Genomic DNA, 20272 nt, shown 5'->3' on the forward strand with positions numbered 1-20272 from the left:
TTATTTCCTAGTTCAAATAATGTCCAGAGCAAGAGGAGATTTGCAGTAGATCCAGAATATAGGGCAAATTGCCTGCTCCTTGGCCACTGCAACTTAGCAGGACCTGTGGTGCCCAGGTATCCTTGATAGGTAAAGATGCCATGCGGAGTCTCAGAAAGGTCCAGTAGGAGGTCTACAGCACAGACCTCTAGGGATCTGGAACGAGGTTCTACCTTCTGTAACAAAGAACTATTTGCCATTCATTTGAGAAGCAGCTCCTGTAATGCCACTGAGCCCTAAAAGGGACTTTGAAATTGATCATGGGGCATCCGATGACTTTGCAACTGGAACTGCCTTTCAAGTTGCAGCAACAGTTCATCATATAAGGGAAATGAACAGGTCCAGAGAACACAAGTAAGTTAAATGGATAAATGGTCCAGATCCCTATGTCATCCACCTCTGTTGCACTGACACCATTCTCTCAGCTCATGCATATAACCTCAGGGTATCTGTATGATCCACTGACAAAAGAAAATCTTGGGCTTTCTTAGTGTGAGCTGAAATGGACAGCTACCACATTACAGCTCTACTCAAGGTGGCCTTAAAAATAGCAATGAGGGGCTTCCCTCGTGGCGCAGTGGTTGAGAATCTGCCTGCTGATGCAGGGGACATGGGTTCGAGCCCTGATCTGGGAGGATCCCACATGCTGCGAAGCAACTAGGCCCATGAGCCACAATTACTGAGCCTGCGCGTCTGGAGCCTGTGTTCTGCAACAAGAGAGGCCGCGATAATGAGAGGCCCGCGCATCACGATGAAGAGTGGCCCCCACTTGCCGCAACTAGAGAAAGCCCTCGCACAGAAACGAAGACCCAACACAGCCATAAATAAATAAATAAATAAATAAATAAACCCAAAGTTTAAAAAAAAAAGACAACTTCCATCTCGCTTACACCTTTGAACTTTAAAAAAAAAAAAAAATAGCAATGAGGAGAAATCTTTCCAGCAATCAGAGATGTGAGTAGTGTATATTGACTGAAAAACAACAAAAACCAAAACATACAACCAGAAATTATGTTTTATTCGGGGGCCATACTGAGGACTATAACACAGGAGACAGCCTCTCAGATAGCTCTGAGCAACTGTTCCAATGAGGTAAGAGAGGAGCCAGGATATTTAGGAGTTTTTGTTGGAGAAAAAAAAAAAGAAAACCAAACCCATGTAGTTGAACATCAAAAAATTACTGCTAATCACAAAAAAACAGACAACTTAATGAATTTAGTGCTTTTCTATGTATGGGAAGATGCAAGAGTCTGCATCATTGAAATCATTCGTTTGATATGCATCTTAACTATCTAAAGCCAGTGTCTATTTTTCTCCATCCTGAAGAATCCCCCTCAGGGAGCACCGTGCAGAGGGTGATGGCCTGATGGCAGGCAACGTTCTTAGTTTACTGGAATGGCAGGAAACAAGTTTTGTCCACATATACTTTGTATTTCAAGAGAAGAGGTCTGAAGTAGGTATGTGTATGGACTCCTGAGCTGTGATGAGTAGTTTGTCTAGTAGGTCAGGGACCTAGAAGGAGTAAGATGGGAAGATTAGAGACAAAGGGGTCTGAGGAGGAGGATGAACCTGTGTGCATGAGCACAAGATGTGTGTATCTTTGTGTTTCAAGTCAGGGCCCACCAAAAGCATCCACATCAGAAGATGCACTCAGCAGCCGTGTGGGCAGGATGACATATCTGGTGGATATCAGCTAGGCTCTGTCTCTTATAACTCCATTGCTTGTGTGATTCACGGCATGGGCTCCATCTGTCCAAGGCTGATCTAACTTAACATTTACCATGTCACCAACTGTGCCACGTGGTACCATCCCTTGGAGGAAAACAGCCAGCCTCTTGGTGGCAAATTGATTACATCTGATCTCTTCTATTCTGGAGGGGACAGTGATTCATTCTTACTGAAGTTTAAGCCTAACTCCACACGTGGTTGTAATTCACTGCCTGAAGTGTCTCTGCCAGCACCACTGTGAAGGCTCACTGAATGCCTGATTTTCGTTGAGTTTGAATGACACATAACCATGGGTACCTAATAACGGAACCCACTAGTTCTACCATATACCAGACCATCCAAAAGTAGTCAGCCAGGTAAATGTTTGGAATGCCCCATTGAAACCTCAGCCCTGGCACCATCTTGGGAACAACATTCAGGGATAGGACATTCTTCTTCCTCCGGGGATGCAGTCTATGCATTGTACCAATAACCAGAATATATAGGTTCTGGAATCAAGGGGTAGAATGAAGAGTGCCTTTTCTCACATTGACTCACAATGAGTAGGTTGCCAACTTGCAACTTGAGGCTCTACTGGATCCAAGGGCCTGGTTCACGGAAAATGAATGCTTGTTCCAGCGGATGAAGTAAGGTTTCAGCTTCTTTGGATTTCTTTTGTCCTTTTTGCAACTTCTTAAGTAGGATACTTACATGGATCTTGAATCTTCAGCCTTTATTTCTCTCTAACACGAGCATTTAAGGCTATAAATATCTAAAGTGTGTTTGTGATATGGTAGTATATTGTCATTATTTTTCATTTCTGCATACTAAGTGATTTCCACAAGAGTTTCTTCTTTAACACATCAGTTATTTAGAAGTTATTTCATGAGTTTCCAAATATGGTATTTTTCTAATTTTCTTTTGGTTAATTCTTTTCTTTTCTCTCCTTTCTTAAGAAAGAAGTCCACTTTCTTTAATGTGGTACAGAAAGTATGTGTAGAACCAAAAATAAACATTATCACATTTGTTTACAACACAATCTAGTTTTTCATATTAACTTTACTATTCAAACAACAGAAAGTAGGTGGTAATTTAGGGATTGGGAAAGAGATAAAACCAAAAAGACTTTTCTAGCATGTTTATTCTACACTGTGTATAGCTGTGCTCACAAAGACAGCTTCTCCTTTTTTTTTAAAATTTATTTTATTTTTTTTATTGGAGTATAGTTGATTTACAATGTTGTGTTAGTTTCTGCTGTACAGCAAAGTGAATCAGTTATACATATACATATATCTACTCTTCTTTAGATTGTTTTCCCATATAGGTTATTACAGAGTATTGAGAAGAGTTCCCTAAGGAGCCCATCTGCCACAACTAAGACCCAGTGCAAACAAACAAACAAACAAATAAATAAATAAATATATAAGTTCCCTGTGCTATACAATACGTCCTTATTAGTTATCTTTTTTTGTTTTGGCTGCTTTGGGTCTTCGTTGTGGTGTGTAGGCTTCTCATTGTGGTGGCTTGTCTTGTTGCAGAGCACGGGCTCTAGGTGCGTGGGTTTCAGTAGTTGTGGCGCACGGGCTCAGTAGTTGTGGCGCACGGGCTTAGTTGCTCCGCGGCATGTGGGATCTTCCCGGACCAGGGATCAAACCCGTGTCCCCTGCGTTGGCAGGCGGATTCTTAACCACTGCGCCACCAGGGAAACCCAGTTATCTATTTTATATATAATAATGTGTATATATCAATCTCAATCTCCCAGTTTATCCCTCCCCACCAAGACGGCTTCTCTTACTTCTCTGCTGCGCAGGAATTCAGTTGTGTATAAAATTGAACCTGCTCAAAAGCTGGGGGAGGCTAGATATGATGGGTCCATATCTGGGTGTATTGTCATACAGGTCAAACAGTGGTGCAGCTACCAGCTCGTAATTTTTAGGGACTGCAAACAAGGCTTTCTCTTGAAGTTGAACCAAAATCAACTTCTTATGTTCCTTAGGTTTTGTAATATGTGCAGGAATCTATGGACACTGAGGAGGCTCAGAATTTGGTCTCCACCAGTTACTAGTGCGGTCATCAATGTCCCCGTCTTGCAGGACTCCATCTTGACGACCCAATAGCTCTGTCATTAAGCATTTTTGTCCGTCGACTTCATCTTCTCCTGGGTTAAGCTACCACCAGGTAATCTGAAGAAATTCTAGCTGTAGCAGCAACATGGGGTAGCCGGTGCTCAGGGACAGTCAAAACCCCTTCTACAGTCCTCCTCTTGCCAATTTTATCAAGTTCCTCCCTCATGCGCTGAAATCTGGCTGCAACAGAGCTGTACTTCTTTTTTTTTATTATTATTATTTTATTTTATAAGTAATATCTGGCCGTTTATTAACCAATGGAGTATATTGCACAACAAACTACCTCACATTTTTCAGGAAGCAAAACCACTACATTTGGAAACTAAAGACGTCACCCACTGAATTTGAACACAATTAAAATGTGCTTGAAATATTTCTTTGGGGGAGGGGACACAACATTTCCAGTCAATTAAGAGAAGCATTGTAGAGTCCAAGTCTTTTATTTTCTTTACACCCATCATGCCATGAATTCATAGGGAATGGGCTCCAACAGTTCAGACTCATTTTCATTGGTTCTCACAAAGTGTGCTTCTCTGGGCGGAGCAGGCTGGCGCTTCAGGTGAACCCAAGTACCCTTCTCTTTGGCTTCCTTCTTTTTTCTGATCATTTTCCTTCACACATTTCAGGAAGCAATCTCGGCTCTTAGAGTGCTTAATATGTTTGCTAGGCACATTACTTCTCTTGGCAAGAATCTTGCCCTTGTTCGTGTACAACGATGCCAACAGCAGGCTGGGTAACGCTGTAGACTCTTCCAGTTTTGCCATGGTAACACTTGTGGGATATTCCTTTTTGAACAGTGCCCAGTCCCTTGATGTCGACATCACCTTTCTTTTTTTTTTTTAATTTATTTTATTTAATTATTTTTGGCTGCATTGGGTCTTCGTTGCTGCACAGGGGCTTTCTCTAGTTGCGGTGAGCGGGGGCTACTCTTCGTTGTGCTGCATGGGCTTCTCATTGTGGTGGCTTGTCTTGTCGTGGAGCATGGGCTCTAGGCACGCAGGCTTCAGTAGCTGCAGCACTTGGGCTCAGTAGTTGTGGCTCGCAGGCTCTACAGCACAGGCTCAGTAGTTGTGGCGCACGGGCTTAGTTGCTCCGCGGCATGTGGGATCCTCCCGGACCAGGGCTCGAACCCGTGTCCCCTGCATTGGCAGGCGGATTCTTAACCACTGCACCACCAGGGAAGTCCCGACATCACCTTTCTTGTAGATTTGCATGTATGTGGCCAAAGGAACAACTAACTCCATGTTTTCTAAAAGGCCTAGAGAACATGTAGCGGGTGCTCCTCCTCTTTCCCTTTGTGTTGGTCATTTTGGCGAATTACTGGACGATGGTGGCTCCGACCAAAAGGCCTGAGCTGTCCTTCTCATAAAGGGGCTCTTTTGTACCAAAATGTAATTGGTGAGAGGGTACAGGTTGATGGTGTGCTCTAGGGTGAGGGGCTTGGTCTGCTGGAGGTACTTGTTGCTGACCTGGTTGACCCCCCCTTCCCCCCCCCCCACACCGGGGCCAGCGGGTCTGCGAGTGATTTGTGGCACCACAGATATGCTGGCGAGCTCGGACACTGGAGGCAAGGGGAAAGGGAGAGGCTGGGAGATGTTCCCTGTGCCAGCAGAGGTTATCTGCATTCCACTGAACAGCCGCCGCCCTTCACTAACAGGAGAGCGCAAGAGCTGGTTAATACTTTCTAATTTAACTGAATCAGAGAGTGAATCAGTCTTTTGAGATCTGATGAAAATAACCTTGTGGGATCTTTTTTCATAAAAGTTCCCTATGAGATTCACTGTTGTTCTATTTCTGCCCAAAAGTTAAGCTTCTTGGTTGCAGAGTTTAGTCAATAGAGTAACGTCTTGATCTGAATATTGCAGAAAGTAATGTGTAAAATACCCCACGGAGGGAATTCCCTGGAAGTCCAATGGTTAGGACTCCCGCTTTCACTGCCCAGGGCACGGGTTCAATCCCTGGTTGGGGAACTAAGATCTCACAAGCCACGCAGGGCAGCCAAATTATAAAAAAAAAAAAAAAAAAAAAAAATCCATGGAGAGTAGCATTGTGAATTTCTCTTTGTAGTTCTGTCCATTTTCATTTATATACAGTATTTTGACTATTTAGTTAGGTTCACACAAGTTTGTATTTGTTTTATGTTCCTGGCGTAATAAACCTTTTATCATAATGGAGTAATCCTCTTTATCTCTAGTAATGCTTTTTGCATTAAATTCTATTTTGCCTGATAATAACATGGCTACATCTGCTTTCTTTCCCTCAGTTTGTCTAAATACAAGTATATCCTTTTGCATTCCTCTACTTTAGATCTTTCTGAAAATTAAACCTTTAGATATTTCTTGTCAGCAATATAACGCTGCATTTTCTATAATCCATTCTGACAATCTGTTTTTTGTTTGTTTGTTTGTTTTTTGGCCGAGTGGCTTGTGGGATCTTAGTTGCCTGACCAGGGATCGAACCCGGTCCCTGCAGTGACAGCACCGAGTCCTAACCACTGGACCGCCAGGGAGTTCCCTCTTTGTCCTTTTTAAATTAGTATTTTTAGTTATTTGTATTTTATATACTCTTTTACAATTTATATGGTAATCAGCGCTTTCTTTGGATTATTTTTTCCATCTTATTTTGGGCTTTATATTGCTTTCTTTTCTATTTTTATTCCTCTCTGGCTTCTTTGGGATCAATTAAATATTTTTTCTAATTACTTTCTTAATTTTTACAAGTATGGGACATATTTTTAGCTTAATAATTTTTACCCTGATATTTTGACATTCATATTTAACTTAGTAAAATCTAAAATGAATAGCTTTACGGTCCTTCAAACCACACCAGGATATTTGAATATATGAACCTCACTTCCTCTCCCTCTTACATGTTCATCTTGCTGTTTTAAGCCCAGTGGACAGTATTATTGTTTTACACTGTCAATGTTCTTCATTCTTTCCTGCATCTCCGATCTTTTTTCTGGATTGCTTTCCTTCTGTCCAAAGTACATTCTTTAGAATTTCCTGAAGTTCTGTTGGGGGCACACCCTCTGCAGTCCTTCCTCGGTGTCCTTGGGGGACTGGTTCTAGGAGCCCCTGGGGATGCTCAAGTCCCTTATATAAAATGGTGTAGTACAGTGAATACAGTCGACTCCCGTATGGGCAGACTTAACTGTCGATCGAAGTACTTGTGCACAAATGACGGAGAAAGAGAATACACGGTAAGGGGAGACCTCAGGTTGTTAAATAACCAGAGACTTTCCTGCTTATTATAACTCGTGACCCGACTGCCTGAAAGATTACTCACGCCTGAAAATGAGCAAGAAGCAGTCTCCAGGAAGGTTAAAATATTCTTTAGAGGAAATTGGGCAGCTCTGAAGCATCTGCCTGTGTCTGCTGGACTCACAGTAATGCCTCAGGGCAGGTTCAATGTGGGAGGCACAGGCTGAGCCTCAGAGGCTGAGGGTCAAGGAAGCCTGGAATGCTGGCGGTGGTGGGAGGGGGGCTTAAGGGCCAACAGGTGGGGAGACGGGAAAAGGCTGGAGGTCCCAGCTTAATTTTAGGCTGCAAGGAACAGGTTTCCTGTTTAGAAAGGCTGGGGAGGAAGTTTTACATTATAAATGCAAATATCTACAGGATGTGATCAGGCCCCAGGGCAGGAGAGAAAGCTGGGTCTTGGGAGATAGACTGAAAGGCCTGCAGAATTAACCCCTTTCATTGTTGTCACGGTCTCTTGCCCAGTCCGTCCTGAGGGAGGATAAGGGGTACCAGAAGTGAACACAAATCCCCAGAGTTTGCGTTCCAAAAGGGTTGCATGTGAATGCAGTTCCTTGTAAACACTTTTGGTTGTTCTACCCCTCCTTGTGACACTGCATGATAGTTTTTTTTAACCTAACCCTGATGTGCTCTCAGGGACCCTAATTCCACCCCAAGCCCTCTTTGACCAGAACCAGAAGGTGGGAGATTTATGCCTTGGGGCAAGACTACTGATGGCTCTGATAAGGATGCAAATAGAGCAATTTGCCAGGTCACTGACCCATACCTCATACCTGATATGCTGTTCGTCTGCCTAAGGAAGACACCTGGGTACCTCTTCGTGCGAGGCAGCTGTAAACACTGGGGCTGTTCTTTGGCTGCCTTTGCGATTGTCCACCGTCTTCTGCTAGGATACATCTGGTTTGTGCTTGAAGTGGATGTGATTAAAGAGGGGTCTGAGAGGCACCTCCACCTCTGCATTCCTTCATCTTTATGGGTGGCACAACTCCCCTCCCCCCTCAGGATGTGGGATTATTTGTGACTTATGATTTTGGTCAGGGGAAGCAGGTTCAGAGGTTTCCACTTGACCTTGCCCACTGCCATAGCTCTTCCCCACAGGCTAAGGACCACGTAGGGGTTCTTCCAACTGTCAAGCATGTCCATTGCAATTCTGTATTTGTGGATTGGGGAAATGACCATCAGGTGGATCCATGGACATGGTAGACTCACTAAGGAGGCCTGGTCCAGGAGTCCATTATTACCTGGCCCCTGTAACGATGACGTTTCAAGCCTCGGGATTTTTTTTTTTTTTGGCTGCAACTCGAGGCTTGTGGGATCTTAGTTCCCCAACCAGGGATTGAACCTGGGCCCATGGCAGTGAAAGCGCCAAGTCCTAATGATTGGACCGCCAGGGAACTCCTAAACCTCGGGATTTCTTTCTTTCTTTCTTTTATAGTTTAGTGTTTTATTTTGAAATTTTTTTAAGTACAAAAAAAACCAGAATAAGGCAATGAATACCTATATGTTTCATCTAGATTCAATAATTGTTAACATTTTACGCATATAATTTCTCTCTCTCCATAAATATGCACATATTAATGTAATCATGACTTTTTCAGAACCATTTGAGAGTGAGTTGATGATATCATGAATCATCACTCCCGAATACTTCAGTATATGTATAGTAAGAACAAAGACATTCTCCTAGATAACCACAATACAATCGTAAAATCCCAAACCTCAGGATTTCAGTGTTAACTCAGATCCTGTATCCAACGGTCCTTGAAATATCTGGTTATGCCCCTATCCTCAGTTTCTAGTGACTTAAGCACATGACCCCCAGGTCCCTTTGGAGAAGGACCAGGGGATCATTACTAGATGTATTTGCCATGATACTGTAGGATCCTTCCATAAGCAGTCCGGCCTCCCTTTCAATCAAAGGTCTGAAAACTGGGCAGGAGATCACATTTTCTTATTGGGATGGCTGCTTTGAGCCTTTATCATCTACCCTGATTCCCTTTAGTTGTGTAAAGTAGGCTCTATCCTGCCCCGTGGGAATACTATGCTCTATTACCATCTCTGCAATTCTCTCTGGGAAGAGACTCCTCTGGCTGTCATGTATTATGTCTGTTCTTGTCATGTGTTTCAGTCATCTCACCACCTTGCTTGGGGCAGTGGAGTGTTGTCACCTGGCCTCTATTTCAGGATTCCATCACCCCCACTAGCAGAGAAGAGCAGTTCCGTCTGTAACAGCATCTCCCACTACCAGCCCCCGCCTAGAGAAGGCAGCCACTTCTGAGCTACTCCCCGATGCTGGTGGCCCTTCTCACTAGCGCATCCTTTTCGCTTGGGTAAATAGGATGTTCTCCAGGTCCTCCTGTGGGTTTTCTGTCCTCAGTAGTATATCTACTCCAGCATGCCCACTTCTCTGAGCCTTTGAGCCCTTCACCTGTTATTTGCCACGGTGGTTCTGGCAGTTCTATTTCACTTACTGGGAGCCATGGCTTTTCTAAGCTTCCATGAACCAATGAAATAGAGTATCAGCACCGTCTCCAGCTCCTTGCTAGGGTGGTAAGTTCTGTACCATACGGCAGTGCTCCCAAATCAATGAGCTCTTCTTTATCCAGCTTTATGTTTTGTCACACCTGATGCAGTACAAGACGAATCCAGTCCCGTGTCTGCTCCTGCTGGACACTTTGGCCATGACCTGCAGTTCCTTTGGTGGACAATTCCTTCCCCCCCTCTGCAGGCCCAGTATTTTCTTGTCAAGTGGCAAGCCGTCCCTAAGCAGCTGTGAAGTATCAGGCCTGGCTGAAAGAACAAGCCACTAATAAGGACCTACTGTATAGCACAGGGAAGTCTACTCAAGACTCTGTAATAACCTATACGGGAAAAGAATCTAAAAAAGGGGGGATATATGCATATGCATAACTGATTCACTTTGCTGTGCAGCAGAAACTAACACAACATTGTAAATGTTAGCCATAAGGTGTATCTGGGATCCCACTTGACCCTCTGTGAGATGGCCTCTGGCCAATAAGAATTTAAAAAAAGAAAGAACGAGCCCATTTTCAGATTAGGCAGTTTATGACTCACACAGAGAGTGAAAGTGAAAAGTCAGAGGTGCCAGATCCTTGTGGTCCTTGTGCAGGGTGACACCAAGACAAAAGGGGTCCAGCGTGGTACCATGGATGATGTCTGGTGCCCAGGCTGTGACGCAGCTAAACAGCTTAGAGCTGGCAGCCGTGCTCTAAGCAGGAGGAGGGGTGGCAGGCAGAATTCCAAGGGGGCCCCCAAGAGTCCACCCCCTGCTGTACATGCCTTCCCTGTGTAACTCCCTCCCCTTGAGTGTGGGTGCCCTCTCTCCTGGCAGAAGTGCTGTGGGCGGAGTAGGCAATCCCACACCCATAGGATGTCTGTGTTGACTTACCTTTATTCCCCACCACCGCTGGCCTGTGACACTGACCAGACAGGTAAGGTAAATGCAGATGCTGTAGAAATCACTAGCCCTGCATCTTTCAAATCTTTATGGAACTAATTTCTGCAATGTCCTCCGGGGCACAGAATTGTTCTTAGGTTATTATCTTGGCTGTAGGAGGCCCTTTCCAGGACTCCAACTGGCCATTCCTGCCATAATAGACATTATTCCTCTGGTAAGGGAAGCAAGACTGGCAAAATAGCCACAAGGTGTGTCTGGGATCCCACTTGACCTTCTGTGAGATGGACTCTGGCCAAGACTTATCTTCCTCCTGACCTGCCTAAGCCTCTCTGTCCAAAGAATCCTAGTACTCCAGGGATTAGGCTCAGATAAGCACCATTATCTACAAATGTGGCTTTCAGTAAAATGAGCACAGACTGAGATTAAAGAATCCAATTCCAGATCCTCTCACTTGCTAGGTGTATACCAGGCAAGATCCTTAAGCTTCCTGAGCCTGTTTGCTCATCTGTAAATTAAAGCCAAAAATATTCTTCTGATAGTTTCTTGTTTGTGCTGCTGTGATAAAATTACCTACCAAGTGCTTTCCACACTGCCTAGAATACAGCCTAACGACCATCAATACCATTCGATTCTTCTTCTGGAAAGTGTAAAGAGGAATAGAAATGTATATTACATTTATTTGTATTTTAACAACCCACGTTGTCAGTTTTTAATTATTCCTCATTTATTTCCAACTTCTGTTGTTTTTTAATAACATAGAATTTAGGGATAGGAATTTAGGATTAGGTCACCCATCACGTTGAAGGAATATTCTTACATGACAGATTGGATAGATTAAGTCCTCGAGAATCACATGAATTGATCCTTATTTTCAAATAATTGAGCTATAAGATTTATCTTTTACTTCTATGTTTATGATTCAAAACTTGTATAGATTATACTCCATTTAAAGTAGATTTATCTTTTACTTGTTAATATATAATCTCTATCCCTAGCCTAGGATTTAATTTGGAAAAGATTTTTTAAAAAATGCAGAACTCTAGAAAATGTGTGCTTATGACCATAGCTGTTAGGAATGTGAATTGGTAAAGCATTTCTGTAGAGCAGATGTTATGGCTATTTAAAACAGATTTCAGAGGGAATTCCCTGGTGGTCCAGTGGTTAGGACTCCGAGCTCTCACTGCTGAGGACCTGGGTTCAGTCCCTGGTCGGGTAACTAAGATCCCACAAGCCGTGTGATGTGGCCAAAAAACAAAACAAAACAACAACAACAAAAACCCCACAGATTTCGGGACTGCAACTTTAGAGTATATGATCCAGTGGGACTGGGGGAGGGGGCTGAAGAATCTGCATTTCTGACAAGTTCCCAGATGATGCTGGTCCTGAAGCTGCTGGACCATAGACCACACTTTGAGAACTACTGATGTAGAGAATTCTGGTAACATTTACTTAAAGCCAGAAAAATATTCATAAACTGTGACCCAGGATAAATGAAGATGAGCAGCCCCCAGCCTGCTTTGGAGGCTCTCCAGCTGACCCCCCAGGACCTGCTACAGCCCCACCTGGTCATGCAAGGCACACCCCCCAGCACCGAGGAGTGTGGCGAAGCCATGACCCCCCCAGGGCAGCCCCAGGTTCTCAGGGTGTGGCCGGGGCAGCAGAGGGGAAGGGCAGTCAGGACCACATCCCAGCTCTCTGACCCTGCTTACGTTTTTTCTATTGCACTTATCAACATATAACATATCATAGATTTGACGGGTTTATCGCATTTGTTGCCTGATCCCCTCACCTCTCATCAGAATGCAAGTTCCCTAGAGCAAGAATTTTGGTATATTTTGGCCAACAACAGTGTTTGGATCATAGCAGGTACTCAGTAAATATTGACTGACTATACCCATATGTCTGTATGTTCATAGTACTATTTCTATAAGGATGCACAAGAAAGTGGCAGCAGGCTTTCTGTGGGCAAGGGAAATGGGGAAAGGAGTGGCAGTGAGCACCTCTTTCTACTGACTCTGTTCAGTCCTTTGAATTTTTCCTACCAATTGTTAAAAACAAGACGACATGCCCAAGATGGAGCTGCTCATGCTAAACCCCACGTCACCAAACTGAAACTTATTTATACTTTTGGCTCTCCCTGAAATGGAATCTTAGCCCAGCCAATCAGGAATTGCCTGACCAGCACTAGGGAGGTCAGCTGCCTAGTAGACCTCTGCCGACCCCTAAAGGGAAGTAACCTTGCAATAACCAATCTGCTTTTTTGCCCGATATAACTTCTTGTTCCTGCTCCTTTGTGCCTATACACGTTTTTCATTTTGTACAGCTACTTGGGGCTCTTTTCTATCTGCCAGATTGGGTGCTGCCTGATTTGAATCGATTTTTGCTCAAATAAATTCTTAAAAATTGTAATATGCCTCAGTTTATTTTTTAACACCACATATGTCACCTAGCTTAAAAAAAAGTTAGATCCCTATTATTGATTAGGAAGAACAAGTTGTAAGAGAAATAGGCATAATAGGAAAAAACGTAAGGAGCACACTCACACACACACTCACACACACACACACACACACACACACTTAAGTATGGTTTGGTTAGTTAACACCTGAGACAGGCTTGAAGAAAAGTTCAGTGTTCACTGATCATACTCTTCAGTGGCCTGGACCTGAGGCCCTACCCCAGGCCCTCTCCCAGGCTCACTCCAGGGGGTCCCACAGGTCCTTTCCAGCCCTTTCTCCAGGCCCACGTTATTTGCAAGTGTCAAGTAACAACAGTTAATAATTAATGAGGGAAAGAGAACCCGGCCTGGGGTTGCTTCAGGGAAAAAGAGAAAATCTCTAAGTCTAAGGAACTATAGGCCAGATGAGAATCCCGGTGTCCAAAAGGGACACAGAAGGAAACATTTAAAGAGAGAGAGAAAGGGGAGAAGCTGTGAACGAGATCTGACGTGATTTGTAAGCATCTCCGCTGGGAACCGGGAGCTGGGTTGAGGGGTTAGAAGAGAGAAGCCTCCAGGATCCTGAAGGAAGAAGGCCAGGTTGGATCTCCAGTAGAAGCAGTTGGAACTGGGAGAGTCAGGGAGAAGGACCTACTAGAGCCAAAAAGAGGGACAATAAACTGGAACTGTTCTCCCGAACAAAGCCAGGAGCGGTTTCTACCTTGGGTAACTGCTGAGCTAGTTATTTATTCCGTTAATATTTATTGGGCACATCATTGGGTCAGACCCTAGGTCAGAAAAATCATTCTCATTAAATGCAGAAGACTTAAGAGACCTGAGACTGTCTTACTGGAGACTTTGTAGGAGGCACTGATACTTTCCCCAGCCTTCCTGGCAAGGTGGCAGAAAAGCGGAAGACCTTTCCCACCTCCCAGAGGCGGGGACTCCAGGAGAGGGGCGCCTCCTTCCCTTGGGAAGCAGCTTCTGTGCTTGCCCAGCAGAGGGCAGCCAGAGCCTGGGCACCAGGATCCCAGCCACCTGCTCAGGAAACCGGACAGATGGGTACCTATCCCTCACTGCCCACTGCAGTTTGGGCGTGATGCCCACTTGCTGGAGGCGGTGGCAGCCCTAGAGAAACAGGATGCACCAGGAGGCTGTAAAAAAATGCTGTTTTGAATTCTCCCTAAGCTGTGTCGCTTCTGCCTGGCGTATGCTCAGCCCTGGCGCCCTGCCACGCTCGCCCTCTCTAGCATGCTGGGGCGAAGGATCATTTCCTTCTCACCCCAGGGCAGCCTGCTTGCCCCGTTTCTACTCACTATTCAAAAATCTGTCTTTTCCAGGGCATAGAATCCTAGAGCCCCAGAGCTGGAAAAAAAAAACCTCGGGGGGCTGCTTGTCCAGGAGTTGCCATTTCAAATAACTTCAGAGGCAGGCGGTGAGCCTCGATTTGTGATGCCAATTTAGGGCGAGAGACAGTGGGGAATTACAGTGGCGAGGGTGAACCGGAAGCCCAGCCTTGTGCAAAAGCACCTCCGTTCACTTGTTTTTCTAATTGGGAAAAAATAAAACATGGCCCTGGGCTGAGTTGGGGTCCTGACTGCCAGGTCTGCCCCTTCATCTTACAGTGAGAAACTAAGGGGCGCAAAGGGCGGGGGGAACTACTTGCCCAGGAGAGGGCCCGACTCCCTTTCTCACCCGAATCCCGTCTCTTTCGTGTTGTTTGTCCCTTGGAGGCACAGGGTCAATATCAAGCTCCAGTAGTTGGGGAGGACTTGGGCTTCCAGCTTGCGCTGCCCCGCGGCTGCTGATTAGTCTTGGATTGCTTCATTTCCTTCCTTGGCCACCGATCCCCTGTTTGGAGCAAGCAGCCTCGCCGGGAATACAGGGCACTCCTTTTCCTCGCGGTGAGTCACAGCCTCGGAGCTGACTTGCAGACAGCCTGACTCCGAGTGAGGATCCTCTCCTCCTACTGCTTTTTCCAATGAAAACCTCCAGCTGTGGCGTTCGCTTCCTCTGGCCATCTCCCCCTGGCTGTGTACTTTTATTTACTCCGGTTTTACTCCTTGACATGAGGTCCTACGGTTTTCTAAAATTCCAATCTTATATTTTTTTATTCAGGCAACCTGGCATTGCTGCCCTCTCAGGAGAATCGGCAGGCCACGGTGGGCTCGGTGGGGATGCTTCATTAGGGCACAAAACTTTCGCTTCAGCCTCCAAGTAGCAGGAACTCCCAAGTAGCAGGAATGGGGCTGTGGCCCCATTATCAGTCGTAGAGATACCTTTGGGAGCTGGGGCAAGGATTTACGCCAGCTCATTCTCACCATGACTAATCCCTTGAGGATTAGCACCAACTGACCCCATTGTCATGGAGCTCCTGCTTGCAACACCTCCCAAACTGAAGTGCAAAGATGACTAGGGTCCTGAGAATCTGGTCTCAAAAGAACATGGTCTTAAGAATATCATTTGAGTGGAGGAAATAACCTTCACTCAAATAACTTTCAATAACCTATTTATTCAAGGAAAAAGAACCAGAAAAAGGAATAAACAAACAAAAAAACCCTAATGAGATTAGTTACCTGCACAGCATAGTGGGAACAGGATTGAAAGAATAAAGGAAATGAGGGGAATGACACTTCTCTGAAATAGCTTTTTGTTCTGACTTGCCTTTGGAACCATTGTAACATTTCAAATTTCAAAAATAAATAAAAATATAATAAAACTCCTAAAGATGGGGAAAACCCTAAAATTAGATATAGAAATAAGCAAATAAAAAAGAATGTCCTTTGACTTCTGTCTTACCAATTTATAGTAAATAATAGATCCCTGTGCTATGTGTTAAACATTTTCCTATAGTTTCATTTAACTTCTGCAACATCTCTAAATTGTAGGTACTATTACTATCCTAGTTTTACAAGAGAGGAAGTTATAGCCCAGCGGCATTAAGGAAGCTCCCAAGGTCCCAGAGACTTGAACTCATATTTTGTATCATATTTGCATTAGATCAATCCTGAGATCCTATTATGTACTCAGCTCCGTGCCAGGCACAAAAGTATGAGTTAGTGTCTCTGGGTTCCAGGAATCTACAGTCTCAGTGATAAACACTTAACACGATGAGGCTATAAAAATAGGGAAATGAATGAGTCCCTTATTCATAACAATTTAAAAGGATAAAGATTTTAGGAATTCTAAGTCCTCCTTGTGGGTTGGCTTCCTGGAGGAGATGAGATTTGAACCACATCTTGTAGGTAGGATTCAGGTAGGTGTAGTACATGGGCAAAGGAATTCCAGGCACCAGAACATACTGGTGGCAGAGGTGTAGAGAGGGGCTTGGTGTGTGGAGAGCCAAGGAGACGAGCCTTTGCAGAAGAATGGACAACACAGAAGGACACATTATAACTCTCCTGGGTACATCTTAAAAAGAGTTCAGGGACTTCCCTGGCCATCCAGTGGTTAAGACTCCGTGCTTCCACTTCAGGGGGCGTGGGTTCAATGCCTGGTCAGGGAACTAAGACCCCGCATGCCAAGTGGTGCAGCCAAAAAATAAATAAATAAATAAATAAAAGAGTTCAAAGTCAAGGTGAATATCATGGAAAGAAAGCAGATTCCCAGCCTCTAAAAGTTAGCCCTCTGCATTGTTAATCAACTAGACTCCAAGGAAAAAAAAAAAGTTAGCCCTTTGGATAGCTGCATATCGATATTTGCCTAGTTGCTTTCCAATTACTAGGCTCAGAGAGATTACTAAGAAAAGGCAGACACTATATTCTAGATCTACAGACAAAAACTGTTTTTGCATAAAGGGGAAATAAAATCTTAGCTCTGTTGGTTGCTTTTGCTTTTCTCTTCCATTTCTACTTTTACAAGCAGAAAGAGAGGTCACTCCCTGTTTGCTGAGCTGAAAATCAGACCTTCAGCCCTGCTGTGTCTTTCTCAGCCAGCTTGCAGGCAGCCCTCGAGGGGTGTAAGGAGAGGTATCAGGGGAAGGCACTGGTGCTCAGCAGGGATAATGAGAGGAAAGCAGGCTGGTAATGAGCCTGGTGGGCAGACACCAACACTGGGTCTAGCTGGACAGCAAGGCAGAAACGTTAAGAAAAGCAAAATATGGATATTTCTATCAGACTTATGAACAGTTCACTGTATTTCTAAGTTTGCATCAGGACCAATGTTCAAACCTGAAGAATCCTTGAACCAGGGACAAACGCAACATCTGGTTCTCAAGCTGCTGCCTGCCCTCCCCCAACCCCGCCCCGGCCCCTGCCCCATGTCATCCCCTTTTTGAAACAATAGGAATAATCCCACATCTCCCCCAGGGGAACATCCTCAGCTGGCCGCTTCTGATCTTTCCACTCCTGCCTGGCACCATTGCCCCTGCGTCCTTCCCCAGCACCTGCTGAGAAGCCCCTGGCCCCGGGGTGGCCACAACAACCCCTGCAGCTCTGTATTCACACCCTAACGCCCAGTTGGGAGCACTGGGACCCTGGGCAAGGCGGTGGCTCGCCAGGCGCTGGGCACACCCCTCTGTCAGTGTGGTTTTTCACATCCTGTCCTAGTGGTGTGTTTGTCTTTTCACCCCCGGATCCAGAGTTTAAGTGCAGGAACCAAGTCTTGCTTTTTTCTCTACCCTAGAACAAGATACAGTTTTTGAGAGTATTTGTTTAATAGCTGATGGATGTTTTCCCTTAAAGCAATGTTTCTTAAAACCACAACCTCAGTAAGAAATATTTTTACATTATGATCCAATTTACACACTCATCCACACATGTATATAACTGAAACAAGAGTTTCAAGAAATAATACTATGTTAGATGCGCTCTGTTATTTTCTCTTTTATTTCGTTTTATTCCTAAATGCTTTGTTGGGACTTGGCAGGTGGAAAGCCACTGTCCGAAAGCATGAAAGGAGAAGAGCTTCCCTTCCAGCCAGGATCAGATTAGGATTAAACTGTAAACAAATGAGGGCCTCAGCCAGCTCTGATGTGCAGACAAGGGTCTTGGCCTCATTATGAAGCAGAGGCCCAGGTAGGGTTAGTGGATACATGCTGGACGTCACACTCCGGGCAGTACCTGGGCCTGGGCGTGCCCTTTGCAGCTTTCTCGTTCAGTCTTTTCTATCTTTCCTTCATTCCTTTAACAGGGCCACCTCCACCTCACAAAGACTTCCTCTCACTCGGCTTGGGGCATCACCTATATTTTGTGCATACCTTTGTGATTGGTCTTATCACACTGGCCTGTGATGCAATTCCTCTTCACGCGGCTGGCCGCTCACCTGAGTGCCTGGAGGGCTCCTGGCCCGGGAAAGCCACCCAACAGGACTGCCTTGTGTGAATGAGGAGAGATGAAGGACTGCTCTCAGGGAGTCCGCGGGTGTCACCTCTTCCTCATGGTTGCTGGGTCGGGAGTGGCCGAAGGCTCCGAGCTGCCGCAGGAACGGCAGGCCAGGGCAGGCTGCTACGAGCAGGGCGGAAGGAGCTGCCCAGGGGCTGTGGCTGGAATTCAACAGTGAATTTCCAAAACTCGGTTATCTCTTCACTTTGTCCAGAAACCTCACAACTGAAGAAATCAAGACGATAAATCTGGGCTTAGGGTGAACTTTGGTGCTGAGGCAGGCTCTGAGGACTGGGGTTCCTGGAGCCCTGATTACAATGGCGGATGACCACCGACTCAGGGCCTGGCACTGAGAGTCTGAATGTGACCCAGCTCACTCGCTGCTGGTAAAGTCAACCCCGGGGCCTTGGAGCTTCCTCTGCTCTCTTGCTGTGCCTCGCTCTGAGCAGATGATGAGTATAAAATTGTGCCGGAGGGCAGTCAGTGCTGTGTCTCCACCTCCCATGCCAATGTACCAATATTCCGGGTAGCAAGTGTTTTTGGAACGGTCAGGAATGACACAGATCATGAAACATAAATAGTACATACATCACATTATGTCGGAAAATGTAAGTCACGGTTCTGCTGGTCCTGTGCTGGTGGTAACCACACATCTTCCACGCAGAAAGAAACAACAAACACAGAGCTCCGCTCCGCTCCGCTCCGTAGAGGGTTCGCCACCTCAGGAAGGAACCGGGGTGAGAACATCCCAGAACATTCCAGCTGGCTGCTGCCTGTGTCTGGGCCCCAATCGCTTTGTGTCTTTGCTCTTTCAGATCCCACATGCCGTGGAGCAACTAAGCCCGTGCGCCACAACTACTGAGCCTGCGCTCTAGAGCCCGCAAGCCACAACTACTGAGCCCGCGAGCCACAACTACTGAAGCCCACGTGCCTAGAGCCCGTGCTCTGCACCAAGAGAAGCCACTGCGATGAGAAGCCCGTGCACCACAACGAAGAGCAGCCCCCGCTCGCTGCAACTACAGGAAGCCCGCGCGCAGCAACGAAGACCCAACACAGCCAAAGATAAATAAGTAAATAAAATTTAAAAAAAAAAAAAGAAAAAAAAAAGACAGGTAAAGTGGGAAGGCCTCCAGGGGAGGAGCACAGAGGGGTCTCAGCCCTGTGGTTTCCGGAAGTGACTGACACCTTCTGAGCCCCAGTTTCTTCTCGTCCTTGGAATTAGGATGACCGTACTGCACCCAGGCCTGCTGGGAGGAGGGAAACGAGGGGATATAGGTGGCAGCAGCTGAGGTTTGTGAGAAGTCGGTAACTTTCTCGGGTGACGTTGGAGCCCGTTGCCTTCCGCGTGCGGAAGGAAAGTGGTAGCGAAGAGCCAGACTAGGCCGACTGGATTTTTCCCGTGGTGAATCAGTGGAAAAGAGAGCTGGATGGACAGAGAAGGGCCCCGGCCAGCCAGAACCATCCGGAGTGTGTCCTGGCATTGGTCGTGCAGGGAGCCTTCGTGAAAGTCATGGCCTAACAGATTAGTCTGGGCACCTGTGTAGCTCGGTTGGACGTGGGGTGAGGCTGCGGGCTGGGGAGTAGGGGCGAGTGGCTGCACTGAGGGAGGAGAGAGTGAGGGGAGGGGCAGGTGTGAGAGGGTGGCCACGGGAGGACTCAAAACTGGGCTTCCCTGTGCTCTTTGTCAGCCCCCTCCCCCCTCCCTCCCCCAAGTCTTGCTCTCTGTCTTTGCCTTTCTCCTCCAGGTCCTTCTTTTTTTAACTATTCATTTATTTATTTATTTGGCTGCACCGGGTCTTAGTTGCGGCATGCAGGATCTTTAGTTGCGGCATGTAGGATCTTTAGTTGCGGCATGCGGGATCTAGTTCCCTGACCAGGGATCGAGCCCAGCCCCCTGCATCGCAAGCGCAGAGTCTTAACCACTGGACCATCAGGGAAGTCCTCCTCCTCCTTCTGTCTCCACGCCA

The 20272-nt window shown here is 45.9% G+C and overlaps 1 long non-coding RNA gene and 2 pseudogenes across 3 annotated transcripts in view; all 3 read right to left on the reverse strand.

Annotated features, from left to right (window-relative positions):
* Positions 1–887: 887 nt before the first annotated feature.
* The window catches only part of LOC309612324, a 32390-nt gene continuing 13005 nt past the window's right edge, over positions 888–20272 (reverse strand). The window contains exon 3 of the long non-coding RNA XR_014235088.1: positions 888–1551. This is a non-coding gene — a long non-coding RNA (uncharacterized lncRNA). The remainder of the gene's footprint in view (positions 1552–20272) is intronic.
* On the reverse strand, positions 2554–5358 carry LOC309612321 (large ribosomal subunit protein eL21-like; annotated as a pseudogene). Its single transcript has 2 exons — positions 5048–5358; positions 2554–4679 (listed from the first exon to the last, which is right to left on the reverse strand). The product of its transcript is annotated as a large ribosomal subunit protein eL21-like (transcript).
* On the reverse strand, positions 2554–12606 carry LOC309611720 (cleavage and polyadenylation specificity factor subunit 5 pseudogene; annotated as a pseudogene). The gene is made up of 2 exons: positions 5194–12606; positions 2554–4093 (listed from the first exon to the last, which is right to left on the reverse strand). The product of its transcript is annotated as a cleavage and polyadenylation specificity factor subunit 5 pseudogene (transcript).

The sequence above is a fragment of the Balaenoptera borealis genome (assembly GCF_965194805.1).
Source record: "Balaenoptera borealis genome assembly, chromosome: 15".
NCBI lineage: Eukaryota > Metazoa > Chordata > Mammalia > Artiodactyla > Balaenopteridae > Balaenoptera > Balaenoptera borealis.